The sequence below is a fragment of the Strongylocentrotus purpuratus genome, unplaced genomic scaffold (genome assembly GCF_000002235.5).
Source record: "Strongylocentrotus purpuratus isolate Spur 01 unplaced genomic scaffold, Spur_5.0 spur5_scaffold_13, whole genome shotgun sequence".
In the NCBI taxonomy this organism is placed as follows: domain Eukaryota; kingdom Metazoa; phylum Echinodermata; class Echinoidea; order Camarodonta; family Strongylocentrotidae; genus Strongylocentrotus; species Strongylocentrotus purpuratus.
In genome coordinates, this window is record NW_022145598.1 from 704912 (window position 1) to 718202 (window position 13291).

A 13291-nucleotide genomic window follows, 5' to 3' on the forward strand; every position below is an offset into this window, starting at 1 on the left:
CAGCCTTAAGCTATATTCACATAATGATGCGGTAAGCCAGCGCGGTAATTTTTGTAACGCGTAAATGGATGGCAAATGCTGAAATGCGCGCAATAAGGGCCTATGCGTATGCAATATTAGATATGTTATAAGATAGGAAATGTGACGCGCATTACACCCTAACGCATCACACACAAAAATCGCCGCGGTTTACCGCTTCATCTGAGCTAGGTTTTAGAGTGAGAACTTGAAATGCGTTACAAAACACGACGCAAGGACTTTCAAGAATTCAAATAATGGGCATGATCAAGTACCTTGTTCTATTCAGGTATAGAAATCGCTTTCTGATTACGTAATGTGCGAACTGCAGCGCACCTGTCAAAGAAGTAATAAACAAGGCTAATTAATTCTAAGTCTTTGCGAACGTTTCTATAAAAAAAATGCGAGAAAGACGGAAACACAAGCTTGATAATAGGATGAATGAATATATTAGGGAGGATCATATAATAGTTAGAGAATGAGATTGAGAAAGAGAAAGAAAGGAGAAAGAGACAGACCGAAAAAAGGGGGAGAGAGAAAGGAAGAGAGTGGCGAGAGAAAGAGAGAGAGAGAGAGAGAGATGGAGAAATAAAAAGAGAAACTCAAGAGCAAGAAACAAAAACACACATTCAAATTTGTGGAGGCAGATATAAAGACAAATTGGGAAAGCATGAGAGGGAGTGAGATAAAAAAAAAAGAGGGAGTAAAAATAAAGATTGATTTCAGAATTTTGAAATTTATTACACAATTTCGTCAAATATTCTATAACTTTCTGCATCTATTCTCCAACCACTCCGTGTATCTGCCAACTATTCTGCAATTATTCTTCCAATACACTTTATGATGTTCTGCTCATTATCATTTTACTAATGTTTTGGTTGCAAGTGGATGTCAGGATCCAGGATTATGTATATACGGGCTCTAGGCGCGTTCGCAGGGGGGGGGGGGGGGGGGGGTTGCACTCCCCGTCCCCCTTCAACTGTTGTTATGTGTGTGTTTTGGAGGAAACCCTCCCCCCCCCCCCTCAATTTAATTTTTTTTTAAATACAAAAAAAAAAATTGTGTTAATGGGTGATCCCAAAAAGCTGACCTCACCGCCCCCCCCCCCCCCCCCTCCCCAACGAAACAAAATATTGATCGGCGAAATTTTCAAATTTTGGGACACAATTTAAAAAAAAAAAATTGCTCTTACTGTCCCCCCCCCCCCCCCCCCCCCCCCCCCCCCCCCCCCCCCCCCCCCCCCCTCCACCGCTTATCCAGCGACTGACTGAGTCGTTGCAAAATTTTTGGGATAAATGTCCTCTCCCCCCCCCCCCGCGCTTATTCAGCGGCTAGCTGAGTCGTTGCGAAATTTTGGGGACCAAAAAAAAAAAAGTATGTCCTCTTACCCCCCCCCCCCCCCCCCCGCCCCTTCCCCGCTTTTTCAGCGGCTGGCAGAGTCGTTGCGAAATTATCTGCCCGATTTAAAAATGTTGACCCTCCCCCCCCCCCCCCCCCCCCCCCCCCCCTTGAAAAAAATCCTCCGTACGCCATTGACGGGCTCACAATTGTAGACCGGTTTACAAACATATTTAAAGGTATGGATATTTCTTTCCTATGGACCTAGGGACTATTTATTACATTAACCTGTTTTATACAACACCTACGTGGATCCCTGTCATTTGATTGGAGGATTGTTGGTCACATGATATTCAATAGATGGTATATTGCACGGTCATGCATTTTTGGTTATATGCGCCGTGCATTTTTGGTTATATGCAGACTGCGTACCTCTCTGCCGTGCGCGCGCGTATCCCTGCGTGTATCTGACGCGAAGGCAATCTGAATGTAATCGAGAAGGCTTGAATCCAACTTGAATTTATCTTTAATATAAGGAGTAAAGCATAATTTGTTGATTAACGTTCTATTAGATCTTCTTCGATGTTGTATAAAACAAATAATGAATGTTTTTCATTCGTTCAATGGTGCGAATATTTTCATTCGTTGAAAGATTAACATTAATTCTATTCAACTCGGCTGACGCCTCGTTGAATAGAATGTTAATCTTTCAACTCATGAAAATATTCGCACTATTGAACTCATAACCATTCATTATTTGTATAATAAATGAACTACAATCCTAGGAATTCAGAATGCATACATTTCTTGTTTATAGGTCGGGCTTGCCTCGGGCAAGCGCACAGGTTGTCAATCTTTGTTTAAAAAGTGTGCATACAATTTGAATATGTTTAAACCTGTCTATTGGTGTGTAATAATTTGACCGTAAAGCAATCATCTCATATTCATGCAATACCACCAGACGAAAGCCTCTTAATTAATGAAATGTTAGGAATGTCATACTCGGTGATTAAATCATTCAACTTACAATAGTCGCTAAATAGCGATGTGATGGCGAAATAATCAACTAACAATGTTTATTGTAACATATTTGTCTCTTATTCATCGCATCGGTGTTGTGACTATGAACACCCCAGTATCTACGTAACACAAACGTTTTTGAAATCCGTCTTACACTTTAATACAAGAACTTTATACAGAACTATTTATAATTTTCAACCTTTTCTAAATTCATAGAATATGACGTTCTCTATTGTAGGTTTATGTGAAACCTGGTTAACATTCTCACTCTTGTGTCTTGTCTAAATTAATGGTTATCTTGTTTCAAACAACAGACCAGGTAAAAATGGTTGTGGTGCGGCCTTTTTACGAACTATAACAAAAGTTTTAAAACATTTTACCTATGTAACGGAGGTTTCGGACAAACATATTTATTTGAGTTGAGGGTACCAGGTGGAAATATATTTGTGTGTGGATACATTGATATTCATTTTTTCATTCCACGTATTACAAAATGCTTGTCGATAATGTATTTACCAACTATGAAAAAGAAAAAAAAACGTTCACCACAGTTTAGACGAAGGTATTATCGTGTCTGATACACTGTTGGTCATAATGGTGGAATATTTATTTTTACCCCAGTTTACGGAAGGATTTTTAAAAATTTATTTATTTCTAATAGATCTAGATAATGGCATACATTCTCAGATTTTATTGAATATTAATTTGCGAGTGTTTGTTTTGCGTGACTGCTAAATCATATGTGTGCTACTATGCTAATTAGCTAGGGAACCTACGTCCTTAAATCATAATTGACAGTTATGAGGATTAATGCCTCACAAAAGGGCACTAATATAGCTGATCGACACGATTTTTATACTGGGGCCTCACAGAACCGAGGCCATTGCTTAGCCCCTGAATCATGACTGTACGCAGTGTTTGCTAGGGTACGCGGCCCCTTCGACATATCCCCCAAAACGATGAAAATGCAATAAATTGTCAAATAATCATTGGATTTTTCCCCGGCCCCCAACATAAAAATTCCTCTGTAGGGCCACGCATTATGGTTCAAGGCATGGCCACACAGAGAATTTTTTCCTGTTGGGGGCCGGGGAAAATGCAATGAATTTTTGACAATTTATTGCATTTTCTTCGTTTTGGAGGATTTGTGGGGGCGGCCGCGTACCCTAGCAAACACTGCGTACAGTCATGATTCAGGGGCTAAGCAATGGCCTCGTTACTGTGAGGCCCCAGTATAAAAATCGTGTCGATCAGCTATATTAGTGCCCTTTTGTGAGCATTAATCCTCATTACTGTCAATTATGATTTAAGGACGTAGGTTCCCTAGCTGATTAGCATAGTAGCACACATATGATTTAACAGTCACGCAAAACAAACACTCGCAAATTAATATTCAATAAAATCTGAGAATGTATGCCATTATCTAGATCTATTAGAAATAAATTAATTTTTAAAATCTTTCCCTAAACTGGGGTAAAAAAAATATTCCACCATTATGACCAACAGTGTATATCAGATCATTTCCCATGTTTGTCTCCACCCCTCATATAATTAAAAGTTTTAAACCACGTAAACATAGTTTTTGGGGTTACGTATAGTGCCTGAATAAACACACATCGAAAGATCTAAAGAAATATCTTGTTGACTGGTGTGTATGTCTCAATGATACTGAATCAAATCACGCATAATTATAATACCTTTATACGAATTTTATCATCAAGATCAAAATATCAAATAATCACAAAGGTATCTTAGATCACGAGATCCTTACTTAAATCAATAAATATATAATGACATACTACCTATATACGAATTTTATTGCCACTGCAAACACCATCAAGATTTAAAAAATAAAATATTACAAAGGTTCGTTGGATCGCGAGATCCTTGCTTAAAATTCAATAAATAGGATAACATACTACCTATAATCGAATTCTCTTTCCACTGCAAAAACCATCAATATCAAATATTAAATAATTAAAAATGTTTCTTGGATCGCGAGATCCCTACTTAAATCAATAAATATGATTACATAAAACCTATATACGAATTTTTTTGCCACTGCAAACATCATCAAGATTTAAAAAAATCAAATAATTACAAAGGTTCCTTGGATCGCGAGATCCTTGCTTAAATCAATAAATAGGATAACATACTACTTTTATACGAATTCTATTTTCACTGCAAACACCATCAATATCAACATATTTCAAATAATCACAAAGGTTCCTTGGATCGCGGGATCCTTACTTAATTCAATACATAGGATAACATACTACCTTTATACGAATTCTATTTCCACTGCAAACAGCATCAAGATCAAAATATCAAATAATTTAAAATGTTCCTTGGATCGCGAGATCCCTACTTAATTCAATAAATAGGATAACATACTACCTTTATACGAATTTATAGCCACTGCAAACATCATCAAGATCAAAATATCAAATAATTATCAACGTCCCTTGGATCGCGAGATCCTTAAAGGGATAGTTTTGTTCTGTTGCAGAGGACGCTACAACAAACAAATTTGTTGTAAGATAATGAAAAACTGAGTGTCAAATTTGAAAGAACATACTATTTAAATCACAAAACCGTCTTTGATTGATCAAAATCGGTTCAGAGACGGCTAAAATATCAATAGATATAACCATTTATAATAATTGTGTATACCATCACAAATATAAGATAATTTGAAATAGCTGTTGACATACTGTGTATGATCGAATTTCTTTGGTTGAAAAAAGGGCGCCTTATACGTTTTATTCCAGCCAATGCCGATGTTGGATTTTTCGTGATGGTTATAATACGCATATCCAAAATGTATTGTTATTTTCAATTAATTAATTAATTAACGGTCACCGTAATTTTTAGAAAGTAGAGCTGAATTGGTATGATCGTATTGGCCAAATTTCACACATTTCGGGGTCTAAAATTACCTTCATAGCAGTTTTAGGTTCTAAAAGGGCACTAGAAATGTCATAGATAAGAATGAGAGCAATAACCATGCACTTTGAAGGCAATTGCGGCCTGAAACAAGAACTCAACTATCCCTTTGACTATTATACTATTTTTATTTATTTACTATTATACGAAATGTATTTCCGCTGCAAACACCATCAATATCAAAATATCAAACAATACCAAAGGTTACTTGGATCGCGAGATCCTTACTCAAATCAATACATATGATAACATACTACCTTTATACGAATTTGATTGCCAATGCAAGCATCATCAAGATCAAAATATATTACGATTCCAAAGGCTCCTTAGATCATAATATCGTCATTCAAATCAATTATAGGATTAAATATTACCTTTATAAGAATTTTATTTCCACTGCTAACATCAAGATCAGCTTTGAATGACTGGTTGTGAATTTAAATACATATATTCTCCAAAATGTATTGGTCTTCATATTGATTGTAAATTATGACAGAAAGGCCATTCCTATTTCTTGTATATTAAATTATGAATTACTTTCAAGAAATGTAGGTGTTATCATTAGAGTTAACCATTACTGCCCCCAAAAAGTAAATATAGGCTATATGTATTAAAACGTTACTGCTACCATAATTGACTTATGTAACATTATAGGGGGATTCGTTCTAAAGCGAAATTTAAATCCAACTGGATAATACAACAAATCAAAACATGAAGAAATATCTTATGCACAATTGTGTGCAAATACAAAGCCTTATTTCATACAAACAACAATTTGTAAATTACAATAGTTCGGAATAGTTTGGACAAAGAAATAACCGAACAACCTTTACTTTATTCCTTTATACGTAACCTCAAAGATTCCTTTTAAAATGCATAAATAAGTGTAACGAAAAAGTGTGCCTTTCATTCCTCACTCTATCTCTCTCTCCCTCTCTCTCTCTCTCTCTCTCTCTTACTATCGGACTTCCAAGTTTCACCTTTCATTGCCTAGAGCGGGTGACCATGGCTAACTGCACGTTCTACCTCTTTGTGTAGGTCTACATATAATTATAAATGCTAATGTGCGGTAATTTAAACTTGATCACGTCTTTCTTTATTACTACTCCCAAATATTGCAAATTGCACGACGGGCGCTTTTAAATTCAAAGCAAAAACATCAAGACCACCACCTCCTACGAAAACAACATCAACAACAACAACATCTAAACCCCCCCCCCAAAAAAAAAAAAAAAAAAAAAATCCTCTAGAATCGTTCCTGACTATGGAATGAATGCGACACCCGAAGGAGATTCCACCTCATCATTCAGCTCCTGATATATTATCTCTTGAGAGCTTCCCCTCAAGGCGATGCGACCAACCCGTCGGTTGGTAGGTTCCACCCACACCAGCCAACCCGATGCAAACAGCATGCTCGATGGCGTTTCACTGATGTCCAAAGGGACTACCTGCAAGTTCCCGCCATCAATAGGCGCCATTTTCACGACACCAGGATTATGCACGTAGTACATCATACCACCTAGAGGAAAAAGGGTCAATAGCACTTAGACACTTCGGTGGTAAGCACTTTATACCCACCGTTTTTATTATTATTATTATTTGTGCTTAATAATAATTATTAGGCCTATTACTATTACTGTTATTATAATTATTATTATTAGTAGTAGTAGTAGTAGTAGTAGTAGTAGCAGTAGTATTATTATTATTATTATTATTATTATTATTATTATTACTATTATTATTATTATTATTATTATTATTATTATTATTATTATTATTATTATTACTATTATTATTATTATTATTATTACTACTATTATTATTATTAATATTATCATTGTTATTATTATTCTTATTCTTATTATCATTATCACTATTTATTCATTATTATTATAGATGCCAATAGCCACCAAAGTTTAAATTTAGTGTAAAAGATTGCATTGACTTTCAAAAAAATCATCTCAAGGGTACTATCGACACCCTGTTTTATATCCTATAAAACCATGATTACATAATACGCCATTGAAATGTTCTCAAAATTCAAAAAATGACGTCCAAGGCTTTGAAATTGCCCTATGATTATTTTTCGACTGTCATCGCGTCCGTGTTAACAATGTTATTTGTCTTCTCTTTGTGTAATGTGTCTACTCCTTGTTTTATTTTTCTACTCCTTGATAGCGATATTGTTTTGTATATTTTGACCTTGAAAAATGAAAAGTCCATTAAATATCAACAATTACATTCTTTTTCACGAGGGCGAACGGTCATTTTATATGAATAAAGTAACATTAAGCTACTTGAAATCATAGTTGTTATCCATGTCCCCGATTGTAGTATCAAAGAAAATTATTTTCTTATGCAAATTATATGGAAGTCTTTTGGCAATTTGGCAGACTGAGAATGTATATACAATTCAAAGCCATTATTTCGTAATTTTAAAGGGACTGGTCATATTTTTTTACTAAACTTTCAAGAAAGGTATGCATGTATGTACATAGATACACAAAACATATACATCCGTACATGCATACATACACACATTATCACACCATATTAAGAAGAACATAGTTCAGGCGAGATGCAATGTTAAAATAGGTAATAACATATGTTCGTATTATTTGTTTGCCAAGAGTGAACGTACAGTGCACTGAAATATAAAACCTTGCATGAAATCTTTCGGTGAATGGTGGCAAAATATATACAAAAAACATAATAACATCGTGGAACTCTCCTTTAACATGGCTTCTTATTTCTATACCACGTTTGCCTTATCCTATTCACATGCCCGAAATCAAGTAAATGAAAACCTGAACCACACCAGAGCCTGGCATACTAAGACCAACGGGACGCTTATAGCAGAGTCTTTTATATTCAGAATATGGTCAACATGATTTCAGTCAGTCACGACATGGAGCATTTTGCTTGTTGTTGTTGTGTTTTTTAGTTTGCCCAACAAAGCAGAGTTTACCATATTGTGCACAACTCAAACCGGGTTCGCCAAAATTCCTATATCAATAGCACTTGCTCAACGGTGTCGATTTGTATCCGTTGTTTGGGGGGGGGGATTATAGGTGCCAACAAATTTTCGACAATGGATCAAAGCAACCAAGAGGTAGAAGCAGGTGCGGATCCAGGATTTCTTAGGAGGGGGGGGGGGTCCAAATTTGAAATTATGCGAGCCAAATATTGGTACCTAATGGTGACACCGGCAGTGGCAAAAAGTTTTTTCGTTTTTTTGTTGGGGAAGGGGAGGGGGTAGACCAAAAAATCCCCATCACCCCACTCTTACATGCAGGCTCCGCTGAAACTTTCTCGGCGGGGTCCAGGAGCGGAGCCCCCGGAAGCTCCGGGGTTTTGGGCAATACATTACGGTCAGATGAGCATATTTTTATACCTTTTTGTGACACTGGCAGGTCACGAATTGGCGTGGGTTCCAGGGGGCGGAGAAGCTCAAGGGTTTTGGGCAATAAATTACGGTCAGATGAGCATATCTTGATACCTTATTTGTGACACTGGCAAGACACAAATTGGTGTTGGGCCAAGGGTGCGGAGCCCCCAGAAGCTCAGAGGTTTCACACGTTAAATTATTGTCAGATGAGCATATTTTTATAGCTTATTTGTGACACTGGCAGGTCACGAGTTGGCATGGGGTCCAGGGGGCGACGCCCTCGGAGCTCAGGAGTTTTGGGCAATAAATAACGGTCAGATGAGCATATTTTTATAACTTTTTTGTGACACTGGCCGGACACTTGGCGTGAGGTCCTGGGGGCCGAGACTACAGAAGCTCAGGGTTTTTAAGCATTGAATTACCGTCAGATGAACATCCAACCGTCCGTCTTAGGGTCAGATGAGAAGGAAAAAAAAATTGGGCCCCGGAAATAGGAAAATGTCGTCGTCAGATATTTCGTTCAGGGGCTTGGGGGGGGGGGGGGGGGGGGGGGAGGAACACTTTTTTGTTGCTTTCTTTTCAAGAGGCACTAGATCCATGTGTGTAACTTAAAAAAGAACTATTTGTTTACCCGATTTTGTTCAGGTGTCTATGAAAAATTGTTATTTAAAAGATGCATGTGTTCATAATTTCTCTCGTAATTTAGGTTAATAATTTTGTTCAAGGTAAATAGAGGAAAATGTATATCATTATCTCCATTTGCTATCTAAAGATTTTGCTCCTTTCGGGAAATAGCACTTCAAATGATTTACATGTAGAGATATAAATAAACAAAGAAATGGATAAAATCAATAAAACAAAATCAGAATCAGGGAACAAACTGAAAGTTTCGTCTCCTACATGCTGCCATTTGGACAAAACCGTCTTTCTCTTCAATGATACAATATTTTATTACTTAACTTGCATTATGAAAAAAAAACATCATCAACCCCACATAGTCATAGCTTTAAAAATCACTTCAGATTGAACTGGCCAAAAGTCATGAGATATTATAGTATTAATGACTGCTTTGAGAGAAATAGTTGTTTTTATACGCTCAAGGGAAGTTTAGAATTGTGCTATTGCCCCGAGGCGTGCCGAGGGCAATAGCCCAATTGTAACCTTCCCGAGAGCGTATTTCTCGTATTTCTTGAATATTAAACCAGTCATTAATACTTTTATATGCCGAAAACAAAAGAGGCAACTAATGACACCACCTTGGCCTTTCTCTAGTTTATCTGCACGGTTGTTTTTTATGAGTGTTTCTTTGAGAGTAGACTAGATCTAGATTCTAGTCTAAGCAAGATATTTTTACAATTTGGGGGTTGGACCGGCCCTGTGGGGAATAGAGAGAAGAAACTGCGCTTTCATATGACACCTCACTTATTGAGTATCACCTTCAGGATCACAACAGATAAAGGTTTGAATCTCGAATTGAAAAAAAAAAAAAACTTGACTTTTTTTGCATGGTCGCGCAATGCACGTACATGTAGACTGCATAGAGACTGCATTGCGTGTAATCTCTATGGGGAGAATATAGCACACAACATCGGGTGCGCGATCAGACACCCTGACAACTAGATCTATTTTCGTCTACGTCTATGCTGGTACTCCATTTTCAGTAACTAAACTAACATGTTTATGGATAATTTCACGTACCCTTTTTGTTGTTCTTGCTGTCAGCGAGTCTTGCATTTGATAAGTTGAAATCTTGGGACAGTTTCTTTAGCCATTTTTGTCTTGTTTGGAATTGTCTTGTCTTGTATGAAAATACCGACCAATTCTTCGCACACGTACGGTATCCTCGATCGCTCAAACCATTTTTTAACATGTAAACCTATGGGGTAACCATGGAGACTGAACTATTTTCCCGGTAACCATGGTTACTGGGATTTTAGAACTGTTTTAACCATGGTTACTGGGAATTTTACAGAAATAGTTAAAGTTTATGAATGCAATTTCGACCAATCAGATGGCTGGATTTCTTAAGTGAGGTATATAATCTTGTCTCATATACGGTTGTCTTATTTACTTCGTTTTCTATTTATATATGTATGTATTATGAAAATGAGATAGAAAAATGTGATGTTTATATTGATGGTCATCTTGCGAGTAATAACCATTAACTACTCTCATCGGGCTCTCGTCATTAATTTTTCTCTTCATTTTTGTTTTAATGGTGAATTACTTGGGGGATGATTGTACAGGCCATCCCCTCACCTGAAATATTGGGGGTATATCCCCCCTCCCCCCCCCCTCTGGGATCGACACCCATGCACTTGCTTCTAAGAAAACGAAAGACCACTCACCTGGTTCGTCTAAGGTCAGACAGTTGGCAGTAGGGATGTGTGAGAACTCGAGTACGTTAACACTATTTGTATAATCCAAGTTGCTTTGTGTTATCCGTCTATCCCCTAGGACGTACAGTTGTCTTTGATAAGGAAACAAAAATAAAAAAATACAAGTACAGATTATAATGTTGTACAAGCTTCTGTCAGCTTTGGTCAGGTTTGATTAATTCCTGTGGTAGTTGATCAAGTTTTTTCTATTTTGATCATTTAATTTTCGTTCAATTAGAATTGTTTTATATGTGACCATTTATTTTACACAAACAAATAAAGATCGATTTAAACTAAAGGCATGTCACTTAGGTTTCAAAGATGGGGGTGGGGGACCGAGAATGCCGCTACCCTGCCTGTCCCTCAAATCCGCCAGTCGATGACTTGTCGTGCTATTGCGTTACCTTGTGGCCTTGCGGATAGCAACAGTTCTTGTGGTTATGCCTGGTGGCAGTGTAACAGCCTGGTTAGATCCAATGATAGCTTTCTTCCTGACTCTACGAGAGGGTGCTTGCTCACCCCAAAATACAAACCCACTGATATCATCTACCGTCACTGGTGAATATTCTGCAAAAGAAATAGATACAGTGTGTGTAAACCTATAGAAGATAGATGTTTGCTAACGGTCTAAATGAATCAGCTTTTCTTCCTCTCATTAACAAAAAATATTTGTATTTTCCACTCTTCCATAGTTCAAGAAAAATTAAAAAGTAAATGCATGAAAGATTGGTGGAATCGGTTTTTAAAATTGTTGATAATTACATGAGAGAATTTTCTGTAAATCAATAAATAAAATTGGAAAGTGAACCTAGTTAAAAGCTTGGCTTGTTGCATGTAGATTCACCAAATAAAACTAATGATTAAGTATACCCCAAAAAAGTGAAACAGACACAAAAGACAAATAAAAAGTTTAAACAAAATACAAATGGTACTGCTAAAATTGAAAAGAGAGAGAGATAGAATTTGTATTCGGCTGTTATGATTCAAATGATTTCATTTCCCATAAAAAACATAACACAATGAATAAGTATATTACAAAAATATGCAATGAAACGACAAATATAATGAAAAAAAAACACGAGAAAAGAGGAACTAACTGGAAGCTGAGCTTGTTGAAGCGTTAGTTCCTCAGATGCTGTTTTACAATATATCTTGAAAAAATTATACTTAGATAATTATGTACTATTATTCCAGATGAATGCCAAAATACAAACCGTTGCACACAGTGACCGATGCAAACGTTTCCCATTGGTTACGTCCATTCATTACCATCCGCCTCAGTTCACACGAAGAAGAGCCCTCTACGTCTTGGATCCAGTACAAAGTGTTTTCCTCTTTATGGTAGTGCATAGTAATCGCAGGGATGTTAACCGGGGCTCCTTCATAGAATCCAGATGAATCTGAAGTGTTGAAATATAAGAGCGTCCCATTTTCTCCGCCAGTGGCGCTAACTATTAATTGACCTGCAGAAATATCGAGAACACTAATTCCGTCTTGCATCATTAATAAATGCTTAACGGCTAAGTCATTATATAAATTGGAAAAATCGGTGGACATCCAATGGGTATGTTTCAAAGGTTTGTCTCAAAGGGACATATATGTGTTTGTGTTTCTATATGTATATATATATATATATATATATATATATATATTTATATATATATATATATAGGCCTAGATAGACAAGTGTGAGGAAACATATATCAAAATGTGCAAAAGGAACACATTCAGGATTTCATATCTCTATATAAAATGAGGACAGAAAATGAAATTGAAGTGAGGATTACAAATAAAAAATATTTCATGAATATATTTTAGTCAGAGTTGAACAAGCCTTAGTTCAACAAAGAGAATATTGCGGTTTTCATATTAATCTGCATGCATAATGCATTAATGTAATAAATGATTTTGCTACGATAACAAAAACCCACTACATGTAGAATGAAGTTCAAGTAAAGACAGAAATTAACGTGACATTATTATAACTATGATGTTAAACATATTAACATACTAATGATAATTCCGTTGCCAAATGACGCGCCATTTTAGCGCAATGCGCTTATACGTATTGTTTGTATAAAAGTTTGTTGCTCGTGTTTGTAATTCGTCAGTTTGATTTGTTGATCTATGATGTAACAAAATAGCAATATAATATGATTATTATGTTACCAAGTAACGGGCAATTTTAGCGCAATGTACTCGT

General features: G+C 36.5%; 1 long non-coding RNA gene across 1 annotated transcript; it reads right to left on the bottom strand.

The window, feature by feature from the left end:
* Positions 1–195: 195 nt before the first annotated feature.
* LOC115922925 lies at positions 196–524 on the bottom strand. The gene is made up of 2 exons (XR_004063680.1): positions 405–524; positions 196–354 (listed from the first exon to the last, which is right to left on the bottom strand). It is a non-coding gene; the product is annotated as an uncharacterized LOC115922925 (long non-coding RNA).
* Between the last annotated feature and the right edge of the window lie 12767 nt (positions 525–13291).